A 23,518-nucleotide genomic window follows, 5' to 3' on the forward strand; every position below is an offset into this window, starting at 1 on the left:
CCAGAGCTTAAATTGGTATGTGACTCTGTATCTCCAGGGTTTATGTACCCCCTTTTCTTGAGTATCAGCACTTTTCCAGTATTTTGTGCTAGCTAACTTGAAAAGCCTCTAGCTGTCTTTTGATCCACCCTGCCCTCTCTCTGCTAAGGCAGAAACTCCTTGCACCTTTAGTGCATATTCCAGGTTTATCTGTGATTGGGGCCTAATTTCAGTAGTCAGAATTTGTTAATTCTGCAATTGGAGCTTGGTTGAGCTAAGCCCTTACTGTGAGTAAAGTCTGTTTTGTTTCCCCTTAGCGAATCAGTTTGCTATACCTGTGTGGGAGGGGCACCAGCCTCCGTGGCTTAGGGCACTTGCAGTTCTTTGTGGGATCTCAGCCAGTTCAGCTTGTCCAGACTGGTGCATGCTGTGTGTCCAGTCACTAATATTCCCCCAGCAGTTGTTCTATACTGTTCCTGGCTATTTATTAGCTGCTCTTGAGGATGAACTAAATTCCACTCCTCACTAAGCTGCCATCTTGCCCCACTTTTGGAAGTTTTTAATAGGGTGAATTATCTTTATTGTTTATCTAGTAATAAAGTGACCTTGAATTCTTGGGTTGAAACACCATTGTTTATGATACATTATTATTCTTTTTTATATATTGTTTGATGTGCTTTGATAAAATGTCATCGAGATTTTTAGCATCTATATTAATTTGGAATATTGGTCTGTAGGGTGTTTTTCCTCCCCAGTAATATCTTTTTTCTCTTTTCAGTTTCAAGGTAATGCTGGCTGCATATAATGAATTGAGTAGTATTCCTTCCTTTTCAATTTCTGGAAGCGTCTGTCTAGAATTGGTATAAATTATTCTTTAAATATTAAACAGAATTCACCAGTAAAACCATCTAGGTCTGAAATTCCCTTTGTACTCAGATTTTAAAATAAAAATAATTCATTTGGTAGAAATATAACTACTCAGGTTACCTATTTCTTCTTTTTTATTTACATGGATTACCTCATTTAAAACACCCAATTTACCAGCATGTGAAATATGTCCTGTTATTATTATAATTATTTTAATCAGGAGGCTGTAGGTTAACATAAAAACCATGAAAAATACAGTATTTCCATATAACCCACTATCATTGACTCTTTGCATTAGTGTGGTACCTTTTTTTCAATTGATGAAAGATTACCAAAATGGTACTAGTAACTATAGTTCATAGTTCATGCTCAGTGTATTTTTCCCCAGACACCATCCTATTATCAACAAGTTGTATTAGTGTTGTACATTTGTCATAATTCATAAAAGAACATTCTTATATTTATATTATTAACCTCACTCCAATTTCCACAACAGGTTTCACTGTTACACAGTGTCATGTTTTATCTTTTACCTTTTATTCTAGCAACATACATGACTCCAAATTTCTACTCTCAACCATATTCACATACATAATTCAGTATTGTTCATTACACTTGCAATAATGTATTTCCATTACCACCATCTATAGCCAAACCATTTCAATAAACATAGATAGAACTTCTGTAAAAATTAAGCATCAGCTCCCTGTTCTCTATTCCTAGTCTATCCCCTGGTAAAGTATATTTTAGATTCTAACCCAATGTGTTTGCTTATTATAATTTGTTCATATCAATGAAATAAGAAAATCAGTGAAATAAGTCCCTTTGGGACTATCTTATTTCACTTAGCTTAATGTCCTCAAGTTTCATCCATGTTATCGTATGCATCAGGACTTCATTCCTTTTTATAACTGAATACTATTCTATTGTATGTTGTGGTAGTTTGGAGCTGTTATGTACCCCAGGAAATGCCATGCTTTTTAATCTGTTCTTGTGGGTGCAGACCTATTGTCGGTGGGACCTTTTGATTAGGTTGTTTCAATTGAGATGCGACCCACCCAATTCAAGGTGGGTCTTAATCCTTTACTCGATGTGCTGGATTGAAAGGATATATGTCCCCTAGAAAAGCCACGTTTTAATCCTAATCCCATTTTGTAAAGGCAGCCGTTTCTCCTAATCCTTATTCAGCATTTTATGTTTCAAACTGTAATTAGATCATCCCCCTGGAGATATGATGTAACCGAGAGTGGTTGATAAACTGGATTAGGTGACAACATGTCTCCACCCATTTATGTGGGTCTTGATTAGTTTCTGAAGTCCTATAAATGAGGAAACATTTTGGAGAATAAGTAATTCAGAGAGAGGAGAGAAGAACGACATACCCATGAGAATCAGAGAGCCCACGAGCCAGTGACTTTTGGAGATGAAGAGGAAAAAATGCTGCCCAGGGAGCTTCATGAAACAGGAAGCCAGGAGAGAAAGCTATTAGATGATGCCTTGCTTACCACGTGCCCTTCCAGCCAAGAGAGAAACCCAGAACTTCATCGGCCTTATTGAACCAAAGTATCTTTCCCTGGATGCCTTTGATTGGAAATTTCTATAGACTTGTTTTGATGGGGACATTTTCTTGAACTTAGAAGTGTAGACTAGCAAATCATTAAATCCCCCTTTTTAAAAGTCATTCTGTTTCTAGTATATTGCATTCCGGCAGCTTGCAAACTAGAAAAGAATTTGGTACTGGAGAGTGGGGTGCTGCTGTGGTTTGCAAATACCAGGTATGTTGGAATGGTTATTTGAATGACTAAGGGGAAGGTTTTGGAGGAACTGTGAAGAGAATGATGGAGAAGTCCTGGAGTGCTTGAAGAGACTGTTGGTGTAAATGGAACCAATGCCAATCCGGACAAAGGAGGACACAAAAGGGACAAATTGGAGTTTGCAGAGTGAGAACCATGGAAGCTCAGGTATGAAGCCAGAAAACCTCAGCCAGGAGAGTGGACCCACCCATATACATGGAGAGGGTGAGTTTGCCCTGAGGGCAGAGGGTGAGTCTCCCATCTTGTTGCAGTGGAAGAGTCGTGCCGCTTTAGGACTTGGAAAAGGTACAACACACTTCTTGGGGACTGGGGAAAGCCTGGCTGCAACCACATGGAGGGCTTGAGCATGTGCCCCAGAAATGGCAGAGAGCCCAGGTGTGGCCCCAATACCTGGAGAGAGTGGAGCCGAGAAAAAGGTGGTGTCCTCAATGGTCCCTGAGGTTGATTTGGAAAGAGGCGGGTGACTGCATAGGCCCTTGGGAAAGGTGGAACTGCCACTTTCTAAAGCTGAAGGATAAATGACTTTCAGACTTTGAAATCCAATGGTGTTTGCCCTGCAGGTTTTCCTTCCAATTTCTCCCTATGGATCCTGTGACTGTCCCTCCTTTGCATATTGGCACCAGATATCTTGTTTTGAGATTCATAGGTCCACAGCTAGAAGAGAATTCTTTCACCTTAATATTGTTTAAGGTGATGCTTGTAGTTGCCAAATTACAAAGGGTGGACATGTGATAGTTAGATTCAGTTGTCAACTTGGCCAGGTGAAGGTTCCTAGATTTATTGCTGTGGACATGAGCTAATGGTATGTGAACCTCATCTGTTGCTCATTACATCTGCAGTCGGCTAAGAGGTGTGCCTGCTGTAATGAATGATGTTTGATTTAATTGGCTGGTGCTTAAATGAGAGAGTTCAATGTACCACAGCCCAAGCAGCTCAGCACACCTCATTTCAGCCCTCACAGCTCAGCCCAGGTCTTTGGAGATGAGGAAAGGAATCACCCTGGGGAAAGTTGTTGGAACCCAGAGGCCTGGAGAGAAGGCCAGCAGAGATCGCCCTGTGCCTTCCCATGTAAGAAAGAACCTCCATGAAAGTTAGCTGCTTTTCCGTTGAAGAACTATACATCAACTAAATAAATCCCCCTTTATTGAAAGCCAATCCATCTCTGGTATGTTGCATTCCAGCAGCTAGCCAAGTAGAACACTGGAGTCATATAAGAGACCTGAAATGCCAAGAGAGCTTCCAGTGTTACTCAAATCCTTTAGACACTGCTCAGTTTTTTTCCATTCATTTCACTATTTGTTCTTCCAATGGTATGATTTTGATTGTCTTGTTTTCCAGTTCACTGATTCTTTCTTATGCCTGTTTAAATCTGCTGTTGTATGCCTCCGGTGTATTTTTAATCTCTTCTGTTGTGCTTTTCATCATCATAATTTCTGATATGTTCCTTTTTATACTTTCAAATTCTTCTTTCTGTTCACCCAATGTCTTCTTGATATACTTTATCTTTTTAGGCATATTTTCCTTCAAGTCCTCGAATTGATTTAGGATATTTGTTTCATCATCTTTGATTAGTTGTCCCAACTTCTCAGTATCTTCTGAAGTTTTAATTTGTTCCCTTAACAGAGCCTTATCTTCCTGTTATTCAGTATGGCTTGTAATTTTTTGCTGATGTCTATGTATCTAATTATCTTGATGAGTTATCTCTGAAGGTCCCTTTCTCTCTCTTTTCTAGAATTTTATTGTTGATTGGCTTTATGCTAAGGCTCTTCTTTGTTGCTTGGCACAACTTATTCTAGAACTTTACAATAGCCCTTGTTTAATTGTTCATATTTTCTCAGCTCTTCATCTGATTTTTGCCTATATACAATTTTTAAGATGGAGCTTTTTTTTGCAATTGTTTTGCCTCTAGCAGAAATCTTTGTTTCCTCTGTTCCTTTGGTTATCTTGTTCTTTTCTGTTTGTTGTTTGTGCAGAATTTTCTCCCCAGTTCCTATGATTTGTTTAAATTCTTTCCCTCACTATTTTCCTTACACTTTTCAATTCTGGGACTTGTCTTATCTTAAAACTGTTTTGTTTAATCCCCATGCCCTCTTTTTTTTGGTGAAGCCTCCAGTTTCTATCAAGAAGAATGATCCATATCAGGTCAGTCCAGAAAGGTGGGTTACTTTAGAAAAGTCCACTTTGGGTTAAGTAATTCAGCCAAAAGAAACTGGATTGAGTCAGGACACAACATTCTTGCCAGCAGTTCTAATGTTGTCTCTTTCTCTCTCTTTTCTACCTCTGTGCTTGGCGCTCTTTTGTTTGCAGCACTACTCAGCAGCTTGCATTCTGTCCTGGGTCTCTGCAGACTTGGGTCCCTGTGCCATAATAAACATGGGATTCTAACTTGCTGCTATGAATGGATTTATAGTCTCTGTCCGCAGTGGGAGAGACACAGACTGCTTCCTTGAACAACTCCAAAGCTGTGAGGGACTGAGTGTGTAGGAATGAAACAGACCAACCACCTAGGATAGAAATTTCCTACCTGATACTTTTCTTTTTCTTTCATTCAGTGTTTGTGGAGTCTTTCTCCAGTCTCTACCATCCTTCAGAGTTCTAAGTAGGTGGGATTTATCCTTTTATTCATTAAATCTCTGAGGAGCCTTTTTCAGGGGCTTTTCTTAGATCTCCATACTGATGATGTCATAGCCCAACTCCAGATTTGTGTTTTTAATGTAGCACTGACTAAAGTGTATAGAATGGACTCAAGTGGGCAGAAATAGAAGCCATAAGACAGGAATTTCTCAGAACTGAAGCATCAGTTGACCCCATGTGAGTCCAGTGGCAATGACACAAGCAAGGCCCTTCACTAAACAGCAGCATTAGGAGCAGTTTAGCCAGAGCATCCCAGCAGGCAGCCTATCTGTTTCTTCTTAAAAGTGAGATTTGTTAGTGTTTGTCTTTCAAGGAATTGTACCATTTCTTCTACTTTGTGGAAATTACTGTCATAAAATTATTCATAATGTCTCCTTGTTATCCTTTCAACTTATGTAGAGTCTATTGTGGTGTCACCCCTCTCATTCCTGCAATTTATCATTGTTTCTTTGCTCTTTTTTCCATATAAATGTGGCTAGGACTTTATCAATTTAAATGCTATTCTCAAAAAACCAGCTTTGATTTCATTGATTTTGTTTTTTTAAAAAAAATTCTTGATTTCTGCTCCAATACTTATTATTTCTGTCTTCTACATAGTGCGGGTTTAACTTGTTCTTTTTCTAGTTTTAAGTTAGAAACTGAGGTCATTGATTTGAGATGTTTCTTTTTTTCTAATATAGGCATTGGATGGGTGATGGTGGTGCAGGGGCAGAGTTCTCGCCTGCCATGCCGGAGACCTGGGTTTAATTCCCGATGCCTGCCCATGTAAAAAAAAAAAAAAAAAATCTTATAAAAGCATTTAGTGTGATAAGTTTCTTCCTTAAATTGCCAAATAAGTACTGCTAGAATGCCATCCTAAAAATTTTGCTATGTTTTCATTTTCATTCCGTTCAAATTGCTTTCTTATGTCCATTTTGATTTTTTGCTTTGTATGTGGGTGATTTAGTAGTGTATTTAGTTTCCAAACATTTCATGTTTTTCCACAGATGATTCTTTTATTGATTTCTGACTTAATTGTGGCCAGAGAAAATACTTTGTGTGACTTGAACTCTTAAATTATTCTAACTTGTTTTATGCCCCAAATGTAATCTATGTTGATAATGTTCCATGGGCACATGAAAATAATGTATATTACATTGTTGGTGTGTATTATAACCATCAAGTAGGTTAAACTGATTGATAGCTGTCTCCAAGTCTTCTTACTGATTTTTCTCTACCTGTTCTATCAATTAATGAGAGAAGATTATTGAAATACACAACATAAATGTAAATTTATGCTGTACTCCTTGCATTTCTATCAGTTTTCTGCATGTATTTTGAAGCTCTGTTATTCAGTGCATAAACATTTAGCATTACTGCATTTTTTTGATGAACTGAGCCCTTTGTCATTATGAAATGACTATCTTTATACCTTGTAATAACCTGTGCTCTGAAATATATTTTATCTGATATTAATACAGCTAGCCCAGCTTTTCTTTGACTATTGAAAGCATGACATAGTTTTATCATTTTATTTTTAACCTATTTGTATTTTTATAGGTATAATGCATTGTAGCCAGCCAATTGTTGAGCGTTCCCTTTTTGCAATCTGAAAATCTCTGCCTTTTAATTGGTAGTATTTGTACATACTTTTAAGGTGACTATCTATATGGTTAAGTGGAAATTAACCTTCCTAGCTCCAGTATTCCACTATGAGAATTCTAGCTGCCTTTGTCTCCCCAGATTCTTACTTAGAGTATCTTTCAGTCTCTCTCCAGCATCTGAGTTCCCTCTACTTGTACCACAGTCTGGAAAATCTCTTAGGACAATAAGTGAGGATGTCATAAGTCAAAGGTTAGGGAAATTATCTTGGGTACCTCATTTATTTCCCATCTCTCAGGGATCACTCCTTTATTGCCTAATGTCTAGTGTTTCGAAAGTCATTGTTTCATGTATTTTGCCCATGTTTTTAGTTAGTTGTTTCAGGCAGGAAAATCAATCCCTAAGTGTCACTTATTCCATGTTGGCAAAAAGCAGAAGTTCCAGATCAATCTCACTATGCTATATTTCATTATATTCCAAGCATTCTACATACAGCCAGAAGTTTAAACATGTGCCATATACCTAGTCCCTTGATATGAATAAATTACAAATGGATTTCACAAAAGCATCATAATCAAAAAGTATTATTTTTCACATGCTCACTTGATGGTTTATCATAAGGTTAAATGAGATACTATTTCAAAATGCAATCTGTTTGGACATTAGGAATGAAATGTTTGTGCAGTATCAGCCAAGAGCATGGCTTAATTATATTGTATGCTGTATACATGTTCTGTTCATTGAGTAATCCATGTTCAATTCATACCTTAAATAGTTACTTTTTCTCCACAAAGAAGCAGAATAAATTGCCTCTCTCACTCTTTTTTTTTTTTTTTTTTTTCGCATGGGCAGGCACCAGGAATTTAACCTGGGTCTTCATCATGGCAGATGAGAACTCTGCCTGCTGAAGTACCATGGCCCACCCTAAACTGTCTCTTATTATGTCTCAGTTGACCAACTCCATGTAGCACCATGGTTTAAGAGTCCCTTGATTAGATTGTCTTCAAGCTTACTTCCAACTTTGAAAATCTTTAATTCTATATATTTTCATTAGAAGCTATGTTTACTTTTGTACAAATAGAGGGATTTTGCATTGGACCTTTTAGATAAATAAATCTATAGTATTGACTTACATATATGATGATGCTATCAATAATCATCTTAGATTTGTACTTAACTTTTTTTTTGTATGCTGTATGGTGGGGGTCACATTTCACTCTTTTTCCATGTGACAATCCTGATATTGCAGCATATTTGTTGAATTTTGGGGGGTGGGAAGTGCGTGGGCCAGAAATCGAGCCCAGTTCTCCTACCTGGTGGGTGAGAATTCCACCACAGAACTATCCTTCTACCCCCTGTACTTAATTTTTGACTTCTTAAGTTTCCATTACTAAAATTTATTTTCTCAGTAAAATTTTTAAGGTGATCATAAATGTGTCAGACTTCCATTTCTTAGTATTCTTTAAAAATTACTCACCCTTCTAATAGTACACAATGTATGTAATTACTTACCAATATGGTCTTAATAACAATGTCAGATAATTTCACAAAATAAAGTGAGTACAAAATTGATTGGTCAAGTTAATGAATAAATCACATCATTATCCTATTTATCAGTATAATCATTGTCATAACTAAGGTGGTTTAGAAATAGCATCCTCACAAGCCACATTAAATAAATTAAGCATGCAAAATAAGAAGGGTAATTTCCCCTTCAGCTTTTTGAATATATCTCATATTCAGATCCAGAGGCACTGATCTCAGTTACAGTATGTAGCCTATATAATAGGGAGCTAATCAGGGGCCCTATTTTATATCACAAAGAAAAGAAGGAAAATAGCAGGCAGCCATGTTAGATAGGTAGCATGTGTTAACAACACTGGATATTTGCAAACTACATTTTAAAAGGCACTGTAACACTAAAGTCTTTTCTCATCTTTTTCATGATTTAAAAACATCAGGAGATGGTCCTTTATCTTCAAACATTTGCTCTCAACCTTGATTTCCTCTCTTTGATTGTACAAATGCATGAAAATAATTTCACATTTTTGTGGATTTTTTTTCTTATTTTTTATTGTGAAAGATAACATTTGTACAAAAAAGCAATTTCAAAGCATGCAACAATTAGTTGTAGAACAGATTTCAGAGTTTGGGATGGGTTACAATTCCACAATTTTATGTTTTTACTTATAGCTGCTCTAAAACACTGGTGACTAAAAGAAATATCAATATAATGCTTCAGCAATCATACTCATTCGTTAAACCCTATCTTCTCTAAATAATTCCACTTTCTCCTTTGATCTTTCTCCCAATCTTTAGGGTTATGGGGGCTATGCCCATTCTATTTTTTCATGTTGGAAGAAGCTGTCGATAATATGGAATATAGGTGGAACTAACTGATGTTTTGGAGAGGCTGGGCCCAGCCCACTGGTTTCAGGACTTCTCTGGCCTATGAACCCATCTGGAAGTTGTAGTTTTCTGGAAAGCAATCATAGTGCATGGTACCTTTGTAGACTCTCAGATAAAGTCCTAGGTGTTCTTTTTTTATCATTACAATCAACTTTTTTTTCTTTTTTGTAGAAAATACCATATGTATAAAAACGCAATAAATTTCAAAGCACGCCACAACAATTAATTGTAGAACAGATTTCAGAGTTTGGCATGGACTACAATACCACAATTTTAGGTTCTTACTTCTAGCTGCTCTAAGACACTGGAGGCTAAAAGAAATATCAATATAATGATTCAGCAATTGTACTCGTTTGTGAAACCCAACCTTCTCTTTATAACTCCACCGTTATCTTTGATCTTTTTCCCACTGTTTAGGGGTATTTGGGCTATGCCCATTCTAACTTTTTTCACGTTGAATGGGATTGTCTATAATATGAGATAGGGGATGAAACTGGCTGATGTTCTGAAGAGGCTGACCCCTCTGCATTTCAGGACTTATCCGATCCAGGGACTCATCTGGAGGTTGTCGGTTTCTGGAAAGTCATGTGAATTTGTTTTTATGGAATTCTAGGGAGATGTTGTTTTAAACCTGGCATTTTGTTAATCTAATGTTCCTGAAATTTTATATTGATTGCCTTTGCTGGTATCACATCACACTGCTTTAATGTCCCAAAGATATTTCCTGAGATTTTACATTTTTTAAATTCTACAAAGTAGATCTTATAGGATTTAAAAGAATTAACACTTTAGTACTATTTTAGTATTAACTTTTGACAATCTACTTGGTCATATTTTCACTTTTTTTTTAACCATTTAACTTGTTTTCTTATCGTGTTGCTCCTGCTTTCCCTATAGACACAGTTTGGGATTTGTGTAGTTATTACATAAATTTAACTCTTTCAGATTTCAACCTGTTCATTGGACATTACTTGCAATCACTATGAAAGTTATGGGATCATAAAGACAATATTCAAATGATTGGTATATTATCTCTTTGAATATGTGATATGAATCTCCATAAATTAGAAATGTAATCAACCCAAAAAACATTTCTGTGAATTTTGTCAAGTATAGAAACAGTTATGTCGGTCCATTTTTTTGAATGAATTAGTTGATCAATTTGGTCAAATTTCTGGGTCTTCCTATTCTTTGCTCAAGCAAATCTATCCATCAACCAGTGATTCAGAGATCGTGGGTCAACTTCACTGATGTTTACTTCTTTATGTTTTATCAGGCAGGCTAGATTATGCTATGATAACAACAGCTACAAAATTTCAATGGATTTAAATAACAACAGGCTTATTCTTGCTTATGCTACGTCAGTCTATATTTGGCAGAGGGCTCTGATTATCATGTTCACTCAGGGACTGACACAGAGTAGCCACTATCTCAAATGTCCTTGAGAAATTTACCTTTAGGAATCATCTTTAGGAAGGCCTTGCTTTGGTAATTAAATCTTCCAGCTAGGAGTGACCATACATTGCTAATACTCACAACTCATTGGGCATAACTCATAAGACACACCTAAGTCACAAGTTAAATCAGAAGACAAAGACCTGTCCATATGTGGTGAGCAGTATAGATGTTTACTTCACCTTATGTTTCTTTCACTGTGTGACTGACTAAAGAAATCTGCTTTACTGAATACACTGACCTCAATTTAATGGGTAGAAACATGTGGAACTGATTTATATGTCTCATGTTCAAGTTGGATGACTTAGGTTAAAATTAGATATCCTATGTTCAGGGTTGATATCACATGTTCAAATTAAACTACCTCAAAAACAAAAACAAACTAAACCAAACAAAGGCAAGTCATTTTCACACTATATTAAATAGCTACAAGAATATTTTGAGGAGTTATATATTCTTATCTTAGATTTAAACTGTCCTATTTTAACAATTATGTCTATATTTCTAACTGAAAAAGGACAATATGAATTTTAAAATCAACTATGCAGAGACCTAATTATATGATTCTAATTACATTTTCCCTGAAAATTATTTTGCCATTGGTTTTATATATATATATGTATATATGTGTTTATATATGTGTATATACATATATATACAATTTTTAATGTTTATAAATTTCTTAATTAAAAAACAACTTCATTTCTTTTCCTTCCTGGCGTATAATATTGGACTCTTTAAAAAAGAACCAAAATATGGCAAAGTTATTTTTGGTAAATTTTAGCAGAGTTTGTTATAAACCAAGGTAAATAGGGAAGAAGAACAAATTTGCTCTCTTAATTCTAGCCCCTCGCCCCTTATTCTCTGACACTCTTAACCGCTCCAGCCTTTCCCTGAAGGGCCTCCCTAGTTAGATGACTAGAACGCTAAAAAAAAAAAAAAAAAGGAACCCTCTTTTATCTTTTATCTGGTTTTTGAACATTTTTTATTGTGACTCACAGTAAGAAATCATTTTAATGATACTTAGTGTACACAGACACACACGTGAATATGTATATAAACTTACATGTATATGTATGTATATATATTTATTACCAAAGGAAACAAACACAAAATATTACCCTTAATATATGAGATACTTTCTGAGATTTTCTATTATATTTTATTCTATTACAGTATAAATAAATTTCTGGTGACCCACTAAATTTACTTCACAATCCATTAATTGATTATCACCTGAAGTTTTAAAAAGTTTTAGAGAACTTTGGTAATAAGATTACCCTCCCCCAAGGAACATTTAGAATGTAACAGGGGAATATTGAAAATGAAACTAGAACATAGATTTTCCATCAATAATTGATAAGGAAGTTCAGAGGACAGGTCTGATTTATCACCGTATCCTACATGCTTAGTGCGGGTCCTGGCTAGTGTACAGATTCACTACCTATTGGGAAGGAAGGCAGGGAAGGAGGGAGGGAGGAAGGAACTTGTTATTGCAAGTTTTTATTTGGCCATATATGCAATTTAAATTATTAAAATTTGTACAATATTTACAAATTTAATTATTATCTGAAACTCTCTCCAGCAACACTTGTAATACAAAACCAAGGGGAAAAAAGACAGGGGTTGGCAGACCTTGGCTCCTGTGATCCTTACCCAGCCCAGTGGCTTTTCTAAACTGGAAAGACCAAGAGTCTGGCAATCCTGCTGTTCTCTCCTGGGGTCAAGCATTCAAATTCAAAAGACAGAATTTAAGCTGAAAGACACTAGGAAGGGAGTAATTTCAATTTTTCTAAACTCAGGAAAAGTTCTGCAAGTTGAAAAGGGAGGAGAGGAGAGGAGAGGAAAGGTGAGGAGGGAAGAATGCTTTTGTAGCTAATAATCTTACTACATGTATACTTGGGGATTACAAAAATATAAATCATGTCTGTTACTTTAATAAGACTTCACGACTGTTTTATTATTTTAGAGATTCTAAAGTGGTTTAATATATAATCTCATTAGACACTCTTAAAACCAGTCCTATAACTGTTATTACCTCATTTTGAAGATGAGGAAACTAAGATGAAGGGAGTTTCAAGCGTTTTGTCCAAAGGTACAAAGCTAGAAAGTGGAAACACAGTATGAAACCAAGGCCTTTCGACTTAGGTCTAAAACTATTTTTCTAATTGATACTGTCTTCGAAACTAAGACTAATCGAAAATCTCTGTAGTATTTCAATCCTTGGTTCTAGACTAAACCCTTACCACAATGCATTTATATAACCTGTTCTTTTACATTTAAACCCTAGATCAGATCACATTCCTTGGAAGATTATGGTGTCTCAGTCCTACTATATGGCGAAAGACGAGTATATAGAACTCGAGGCAACTATCTCACTAAAGAATCCATGATTTAACATGCAGAATAAGCCAACAAGTTCCTCAACTAAACCTACATGAAAACACAGCCAATATCTTTTTTAGCACCAACACTCCTTCCTTTATGAGGTCACACAAGCATGTTTTCTGTCCAGTGGTATTTGCATCAACTTGTTTGTTTTTTCTTGCATAGTGAAGTAAGAAACGAGAGAAATGCAATGCATTCCAAATGCATGTGGGTCTCAGGAAATCATTTCTATTTGCAAATAAAACCTACAGTAAAAAAAAAAAAGAACTGAGAGACAAGACAGGAATATGATCATATTGTCAACTCTATACGTATGCAGCCTGCATTAAGCCTTTCTCTCTCCCTCAAATACAAGACTTTTTGGGATACAAAGTCAGCTTTTTCAAACTTGTCCAAATGCAACAAATATATTTGAGAGATTCTTTTGAGTTAATTCTGAAACACATAATTCACTGTGCACCCATCACTTCCCCAGGAATACAGTGCAGTAGTAACATGGGTGATCAGCAGAATGACTGTTGAAAACTGTCAAAATGATCTCCTCTTGCTTTTAGTCCCTGACAGATTTGACAAGTACAATTTCTTGGAGCCTCTTTCATTATTTCAGAACAGAGATGGGCTGGAATGAAATCCCCAACCTGCTTGGCTGCCTGTGGCACGTTCCAAAAATATCTAATCCATGTCTGGGTTCATAGGGAATTGAAAAGAAAAGAGAAAGTTCCTTTGGACTTTCATACAGATGTCTTCTTATAGATGTTGCCTTACAAACTGCATCCAAACTGGCCTGACCTCTCAGAATTAAGATGGCAGTAAGCCTCTTTATGAAGTTTCTTCAATGAAACTGTTCTATCTACTCTTCTCAGACCTTACTTGTGTACCTAAGCCACATCTTGCCACTTACCTCAAGTTAATTATTCCATTACATAAGACCTCTGAGTAATAAAGAAAGTGAAATGACAAAGCTTATTTATCCACAAGCCATTCTCCCACCTGTGACTTAAAATCTGCCATCATGCTTCTCTCTCAAATCCATCTTCAGGGGCTCCCATAAAACACTGTACCTCCAAATGCATTTACCAAAATTGAATCAGTATTATGGTACTCGTTATAGTGTTACGTGAGCTCATGTTTGCTGAACAAAGTTAAATAAGGTAAAGTGCAGGGTTCTAATAAGTTGTCTAAAGGATGCTAATAATTCTCCCACACTTTTACATATCAGTGGGTAACTGTACGTTCACTATAAATAAAAAGCAATAAATGTAAACTAAATGATATTGAGGCATTCCAAGGTATTCTTGGGTAGGGAGACAATATGAGAACTAGTTATTAGTAAAAAATAACTTGCAGTTTCTTTCATTTCTTTTTGTTGCTGTTGTCCCTGCTCAAGGTTTTATGCTCAGAACTATACTTACTGAGATAAATGAGGGTCAAATGAGGAGGAAGCAATAGGATGAGGTAAAAATAGAGAGGGATAAAAGTCCAAAATTGGGGTAAAGATTTTATGGTACAGCTAATTCAAGCAGGTGCTGATTAAGGTATCTAAGGCCTACATAAATGCCACATGACTTTGGGCTTCAGGCACACAAAATGTTTAATACCTGCCCACTGAGCTGAAAGAAATAAATGTCACAATCCCTCTTATTACAAAAGCATTATCAAGTATTTCTTTATCATTTCAGAGTTTCATTGAAATGGGATTGATATATTTGGATTCAAGTATGCTCTACAAAACAACTGGAATATGAGTCTATCCATCATTCTTGGATACAGTGTGCTGGGAAATATCTGAGAATATAGCTGGCAATATCTGATACCTAGAGCTATCAAAATAGTAGTATACTTTTCTTGGTCATCTCTTTATGAATTAAGTATAATAGGAATCTTAGCTTTTCGTTCATAAATAACTTTTGTTTCCAATGATGTTTTCTTTATGTGGCCTTTCCAAACACAAACACACATTCTAATCACAATGTGTTACTTGCTATTATGTGAATGCATCAAATAGTTCCTGAGTTCCCCAATCATGCTAATTCTGTATCCTTCACTGGAGTGCCTTTTCCTCAAATCATATACCATTTTCTCAGTGACAAACCCTCTAAATGCCCTCATTAGATTAAAGTACTCCCCTCTTTTTTTGCCATCAAAGAACTTTACATAAAAGTTACAAGATTTTGGCCTTGATTCATATTTATATTTAAGTATAATTATTTCCCCAATTTCACTGTAGTGAGTGGGGTCACGCAAGAATGATTTTTGCATTCCAGTGGCAACTAGCACCTCATACTACAAATAGTAGGTGTTAAATTCACATGGCCTGAACAGTGTTGTAATAACCAAAGTTTGAGTAATACTGTTTTAGTTTCCTGGTTGGTAAAGCAAATGTCATGCAATGGGTTGGCTTAGACAATGGAAATCTATTGGCTCACAGTTTCGAGGCCAGGAGAAGTCTAAAATCCAGGTGTCATCAAGGTGATGCTTTCTCCTGGAAGATTCTGGCATTCTGGGGCTAGCTGCCGGTGATCCTTGGTCCTTGGCTTTCCCATCACATGGCAATGCACATGGCAGCCTCTTCTGGCTTCTCTCTTCCCATTTCCATTGGCTTTCAGCTTCTGCCTGCTACCTTTGTCTTTCTCTCTCTCTTTGACATTGCCTATAAGGCTTTCAATAATAGGATGAAGACCCATCTTGTTTGAGGTGGGTCACAACTTAACTGAAGTAACTTTAGCCAAAGGTCCTATTTATAGCTCTACATCTGATTTCTCCTGCAGGGGTCCTGGGTGACAGCTCAGGATGAGTGGCCAAGCCAGGCCAGTTCTGGGCAGACAGTGGGCATCTCCTACAACTGGGACCTTGGGGAGGGTCCTGGTGCAGAAGGTACGTCCCATGCCCACATTGTCAATCTGGAACCGGCCATGCCTTCACACTATGATGGGAAGTGTGCAGGCCGTCACCCCAACCCTGCATTCTTGGAAGTACGGCAGGGTGGGGTGGGTACCAATGAGGTGGTGGCTCCCCCAGGGAGAACCAGGTTTGTCTGGGTTTGCATTCCCCATGGGCTCGCCCTCACACTTTACCTTAGGCCTTTTTTCTCACTCCTGGTTTTGTCATTAAATAATAGTCATTCGACAAGTAGTTATTAAACACTGATTGTATCCTAAGAACTCTTCTAGTGTTGGGATAACCACAGTAAACAGGCACCGTCCTTGGCCTCCTGGAACCTATATTATAATAGAGGAGAGACTGGCAACAAACGAGTAGCCTGCCTCACAGATCCTTTCACCCATTTCATGAACCCATGGAGCACATGCTCAGCCCAGAGGATGCAGCTATGAATAATGCAGACCAAAGGCCTGACCTCATGAGAGAAAATGGATGAGAAAAGGGCAACGTTGAATGGCGGTAGAGCATGCCACGCCTGGACCCAAGCAAGCTCTACCCCTTCCCAGGAGGCCATTGTATTTAAGGAGGTGACCATTGTATTTCTAGAGGAAAGAGTGGGATTGCCTGGTTCCTGACCATCAGACACTCTACTGAGAAGTGATGCTGGAGAACCACAGGAATGTGGCCTCACTGGGCTTTCTCATTGCCAGACTGGCCCTGATGTCCTTCTTGGAGCAAGAGGTGCAGCCAGGGTCCTTGATTCTGCAGGTGGCAGAGGAGAGATGGTCTTCACTCATAAAGTGCCACAAGCTGCACAGAGCACGCCCAGGGAAACCATGAGTGCCAGTGCCCCTTGCTTGGGCTAGCTCAGAAGACCCCCATTGGGGACAAGTCCTACTAGTGCACCATGTGCCAGAAACTTTTCAAACGCAACTCTCTGTGCTCCCACTACCACAGAGACTGAATATGGGTAAAAACCTGTGCATGTTCTGGGATTGTGGCAAAGCCTTCGGTTTCAAGTCCAACTTCACTCTGCACCAGAATAATCCATAACAAGGAGAAGCCCTTCACATGCATAAAGTGTGGCAAGGCTTTTTTTCAGAGGTACATCTTCAATGAGCACTATTGGCTCCACAGTGGCTAGAAGCCCTATGGGTACAGGGCTGGCAGCCAAGCCTGCAGCTAGCTGTCTGCCCAGATACAGCATCAGCAAGTCCACAGCCAGGAGAAGTGCAGGAAGGCACCCCACTGGCTTCCCATTGACATGAAAGCCTGACAGAGAATCCTTCAGAAGAGCCCACCCCACCCAGGCGGGACCCCAAGCAGAACTCCTTAAACCACCTACTGGACTTAAGAGTAGAGATTCACCCTGCATAGTAGTGTAGGGAATGTAGCTCAAGAGGGATGGAGAAATGGCTCAGGAGGGTCTATACTGATGGTTGACGGCAGTGGTCATATGGCCTAAAAGAAAGATGGTGTGAAAGGCTAAGCCCAGAGCCCCTCTCCATCCCAAGCCCAAGAAGGAGGAAGGGGCAAAGATGAGCCAAGAGGAACACAGGGGTCTATGTTTCTAAACCCAACTAAGCCACCTTGGGGGTGCACACAGAGGCTTCAAATGCACCAGTGGTGTCGTGCTGAATGTGGGTTTTGTTCTTTTCTTCACACTCACCTGTTTTTCCTTATTGACTTGTGGTGTTTTGTTGTTGTTCCTTCATTTGTTTGTTTTTAAGATTGGCCCAGAAGACCAGATCCTGTGTTTAAGGAGAAGAGGAACAGAAGTGACAAACTGTTTTGAGTCCAGCTCCCCAGTGGAGAGGGGAGAGGCAAAAGCACAAGATAGAACCGTGAAGCTACTCCAATGTGATACCGCAGGGGAGGTAGGAAGTCACAATGGCATAAAGGGTTTGTAAATGAGCCAGGGCCAGGTAGGCTGGTGGTGGCTGACCCTGGCACCAAGCTTGCCTAAGCTCCCTGTGGCCCTGGGGGTGTGACTCAGGAGGAGTGAGGTATGGCCCAGGGAATTTCATTGATGGCAGTGGTCATGTAGCTTGGGAGAAGGACAATGTGAAAGGCTGAGCCCAGAGCCCATCTCCATCCCAAGCCCAAGGAGGCATTCCCAGCAGGTGACCAGCAGGAACCCTCACTCATCCCTCCCCATAGCCCCCCCCCACCAGGTTCCTTTCTCTGTACTAGGAAGGTACCTGAACATCCATCATTTCATGAGCTCAGCTGAGCAAGCCATGAAGTGTCAAAAATATGGTTGGCCAAGAAGACTTGCTCCCCAAAAGCTTTAAGGCGAAACCCCCTGAGGGCCCACTGCTGGGCCAGAAGTTCTTAGCCACCCCTCCTCACCATCAATCTCCCTCTCTCTGGCAGCCCAGAAACATGTAAAGAACCAGCTACAGCTCATGTTTTCTATGAAATTTCCACCAGAAAGGATGCTGCTTAGCCCTGTAGCCAAAGGCTTAGCCTGCAGATGTTTATTTTTAAATTACTGTGCTTTTACCCATGTTGTAGCTTGCTAGCTGCTGGAATGCAACACACCAGAAACAGATTGGCTTCCAATAAAGGGGATTTATTTAGTTAACATATAGTTCTTCAGAGGAAAGGCAGCTAACTTTCAACTGATGTTCTTTCTTACGCAGAAAGGCACAGGGCAATCTGCTGCCTTTCTCTCCAGGCCTCTGGGTTCCAACAACTTTTCCTGGGGTGATTCCTTTCTGCATCTCCAAAGGCTTGAGCTGAGCTGCAAGTGCTGAGATGAGGTAGGCTGAGCTGCTTTGGCTGTGCTACGTTGAGCTCTCTCATTTAAGTACCAGCCAATTAAATCAAACATCATTCATTGCAGCAGGCACGCCTCCTAACCGACTGCAGATGTAATCAGCAACAGTTGAGGTTCACATGCCATTGGCTCAGGTTCACAGCAATAGAATGAGGTATCTTCACCTGGCCAAGTTGACACCTGAATCTAACTACCACAACTCCTAAGTAGAAAATTATTGTATAATAGATATACAGTAACACTGAAAAATTACAGTTTGTTTTAATTTGCATTTCTTGACATTTTAACGAGTGAATTCTCTTTAAATGTCCTGTGCCCATTTTTATTGGGTTTGTATACGGTCTTTATATGTTAAGGATTCCAATCTTATTTCCTTAATATCTATTTCCTCAATTGTGATACGAATCAGTTTTTTGGGGGGGAGAGTGGGAGTGGAAAGGAAAGTGAATCTTGAAATTGAGGAAATTATATTTTTCAAATCTTTGATCCAGTTCTTTCTGTTTTTCATTATGAAAGTTTTAATATAAAACATAAATTTCCCTGTAGCACAAATAGCTGGGGGTCCTCTTTACAAGAGTTCATATGAACAGGAATGGATTAAATTTATTAACATCTTTTTCTCGGGCATATGGCTTCAAACAACCACAAATACCAAGTTCATATTTTCCAACCTTATCAATTTTGACATACGGCTTTCCTTTATATCACATCTTTATCTTCTGCTCTATAAACTGGCTACTCAAGGAGAACTAGTACTTCAGAAAACTCAAAGACCTTGTAATGTAGACATTATGATTTATTCACAATATTTATACCCTAACAAAGTCTCCTTGATTGAAGCAAACCATTTCTAAAAGAAGCATATTCTGCCACAGTTGGGCCTCATTTTTATGTTGCATAGAATTTAATGCGTAGAACTTTTATGCAAGGCCTCTAGAATTTTTTTTCTGTCAAATAAAATATTTTATTAACAATATAGTCAATACATTTATTTTAAATATTGCCTTATGCCTTAACTTTTGTCTGTTATTAAAATGGCCATTCCAACTTTCTTTTAGTCAGTATTTATATGTTATATATCTTTTTATATCTTTTTCTTTCAAGAGTCCTGCACAATTATGTTTTAACTATGTGTCTTATAAATAGCACATAGCTAGATTTTTTCTTATTTGACAGCTTTTGTCTTTTTTAACGTTTTTTTATTGTTAAATATAATGTATACACAAAGAAAAAAGAGAAAACACTGATTTTCAAAGTACACTTCAACAAATAGTTCTATAACAGATTTCAGAGGTTGTTTTGGGTTGCCTTCCCACTATTTCAGATTTTTCTTCTAGCTGCTCCAAAACACTGGAGGCTAGAAGAATTTTTTTCTTTTTTTGTGAAAAATATCATGTAGGAAAGGGCTGTCAATAATACGGGATAGGGGGATGGAACTAGTTGATGTTCTGGAGATGCTGAAAGCCTCTATACATTTTAAGGGTAAAAATGATCTGATTGCCATAAAGAAAATGGGCATAAAATGATTTAAAAGAGACATAAAGGGATGTTACAAATGAAGGAGAAAAGTGCTGCTATAATATTCTAATATCAAGCAAATGGCAGCAGATAAGCAGAAGAGTTTATTTATGACTCATATTTAAAGGATATCAGTTTTAGACATAGGTGATGCAATATATTATCAGCAGCATTGACTTACTCCCTAATGGCTTCTAAGAAAAAGGTTTAGAAGCCATGGTGACTAAGTGAGAAAATATTTAAAAAATCAAAGTAATGAGGAGCAATTGGTTATGATTTCCAAACTCAGGTTTAAAATGGCTCTCACTGGGCCCTGAGATCTCCTTATTATCTCTCAGTTATTCAAGGGTCAACAACAGATAATAAAATGGATGAAAAAATTCCAGTGCTTATCAATAGTTTATGCTAATATATTAAAATAGGAAATCTGGACTGAGCTGATATTTTATAAAGGTCTACAGTTAATTACCTTTACTGAATTATTAATAATTTTTATATAGTCAATTAAATTTTATTGCATTGTTATTAAAGTAGTATAGGTACATAATATAAGTCAAATATTCCTTCAACGTTAGTAACCCAAAATAGCAATTCTAGTACCCTGCCACACTCTCTTCCCCTCCTGAGTCCCACTCCTCAAAGCTAACCACTTTTTTTTTTTTCTTCTGGTGTTTATATTCATATTTAAAATAGCATTCCCTTATAGTTTATTCTTAGTGTATAGATATAAATATAGAGATATTCTTTTGACCCCTTATTATACACTAAGAGGATTTAACAATCTTTTTATCATCACATTTATCCATTACCCACCCAATACTTTTCTAAACCCCATCCTCTGAATACAGGCATGACAGATTTTTTGGTTAAATAAATAATCTGTATTTAAATTGTTGCTACTATAGACATTTTTTGAGGCTGGGTCACAATGTATTTTGATCATATTTCCTTTCTTGTGCAAGATTTTTATTTCTTTAGGGAGCTGACTATTACTTATATATATTTTTTTCTTTTGCTTAGTTATCAAAGTATCTATCAGAAACATCTCCTAATAAACCCACAGCAGTGTATATTTCTTTTCCATACAAACACATTAGAGAATTCGTCAGTTTCATTTGTTAACTTGAAGTCTTCTCTTGGTTTCTGTTTTAGTTTGCTAATGCTGCCAGAGTGCAATATGCCAGAAATGGAATGGCCTTTATAAAGGGGATTTATTAAGTTACAAGTTTATAGTTTTAAGGCATTAAATCCAATCTAAGGTATCCGGAAAAGGTACCCTGGCTCCAAAGAAAGGTTGAAAGTCACCTGGAATTTCTCTGTCTTCTGGGAAGGCACCTGGCTGGCATCTGAGGTCCTTGCTCCCAATTCATTACTTTGAGCTTCTGATTCCAGTGGCTTCCTCTCTAAGCACCTGTGGGCCCTCATTTAGCTCCTCTGGGGCAAAACTGTGGTCCTGGTTTGCTTAGTATCTCATAGGAATACACTTAGCAATGTCTGCTGGTCTCCTTTTCTGGCTTCTGGCTTCAAAACATTCTTGCAGATTCTGTGGGTGCTTCTGGAATTTTCCTCTGCATCTCCAAATGATGGCATCTCTGTTGGCTCTGAACTGTTTCTCTTTCCATGAGCTCCCTTAAAGATTGCAGTAAACTAATTAAGACCCACCTTGAATGGGGCAGAGTCAGACCTCCATCTAATCAAAAGGTCTCACCCACAATTGGGTGGGTCACATCTCCACGGAAGTAATCTGATCAAAATTTCTCTTCTACAATATTGGATCAGGGTTAAAAGAACATGGCTGCCCCACAAGATTGATTAGGATTAAACAGCATGGATTTTCTGGGGTACATAACAGTTTCAAACAAGCACAGTAGCCTCTATCACCTGGCTCCAATTGACTAGTTAGTCTCTGGGACTGTCACACAACAGCCATGCTAACACATACCTTCATAAACCTCCTGGGAATTCCCTTTACCTTCTCCCTCTGTTGAGTTCCATTTCTATTTTCCTCTTAGCTTTTTAACTTAATGTTTGTTGAGAATATCTTCTGGTAGCTTGTTAAGAAGTAATACATGGGAAATAAATTTTTGAGATCTTATGTCTTTAAATGCCTATATTTTACTTACTCTCACATCCAACTGGAAGTATTGGTTAAAATTTCTTTCTCAGAATGTTGAGGCATTGCTTCTGTCTTTTGTTGCTTATATTGCAATGAAAAATCTGAAATCTATAAGACATCTGATCAAATATGAGAACCTTTTTTCATCTATGGGAGTTTTAGCATCTTCATTTTATCACTGATGTCCTAAAATTCCACAATGAAGTAAGGGTGCGGACCTTTTAAAATTAATTTTATGTACTATGTGGTATCTTTTAACCTAGAAACCTGTGTCCCCCTCCAACAATGAGAAATTTCTTTGTATTACTTTACTGATAATTTCTGGCTTTTCTGATCATTCTTTCTAGAATGCATATTATTCAGAATTGAGGCTGACTGGATTGTTAACTCTACATTAATTATCTTTTCATTTATATTTTTTCTTTCACTTTGTCTAGTTTCTGAGACATCTCCTCAACTTTATTGCTCATCATTGCTGCACTTTTAAAAATTAGAGATATCATAATTTTAAGTGCTTTTCTGTGCTCTGAAATATTTCTTTTGAAGAGCATCCTATTCTTGTTTCATTGATACAATAGCTTCTCATATCCCTGACAGTGTGTGTGTAGAAGTTCATATTTTTTAACAACAAAATGCATTACATATATATTTGAAGAACTTTTCAACTATCTTTTCCTCCTTCTCTTCTTCCCAGAGGTAACTTGAATAGTGGTTTGGAGCTATATACAACAGAAAAACATGGTCTTAAACTTAATCCATTGTAAGTAGGATCTTTTGATGAGGTTACTTCAGTTAAGGTGTGACCCACCTCAATCAAGATGGGTCCTAATCCTTTTACTGGAGTCTTTTATAAGTTGAATGAAATTGAGACAGGAGAGAGAGGAAAAGCCACAGAGGTAGCAGCCAGAAGAAAAGGGAGAATCCTGGAGAGGCCACCATGAGCATTGCCATAGGAGAGAGGGTCCAAAGATAAAGGATCACCAGCAGGCAGCCCCAGAATGCCAAAGTTTTCTGGGAGGAAGAATTGCCTTGATAATGAGCTTATTTGGACTTCTGCTAGCCTCAAAACCATGAACCAATAAATTCCCACCCTTT

Source organism: Tamandua tetradactyla, chromosome X, assembly GCF_023851605.1.
Source record: "Tamandua tetradactyla isolate mTamTet1 chromosome X, mTamTet1.pri, whole genome shotgun sequence".
Lineage (NCBI taxonomy): Eukaryota > Metazoa > Chordata > Mammalia > Pilosa > Myrmecophagidae > Tamandua > Tamandua tetradactyla.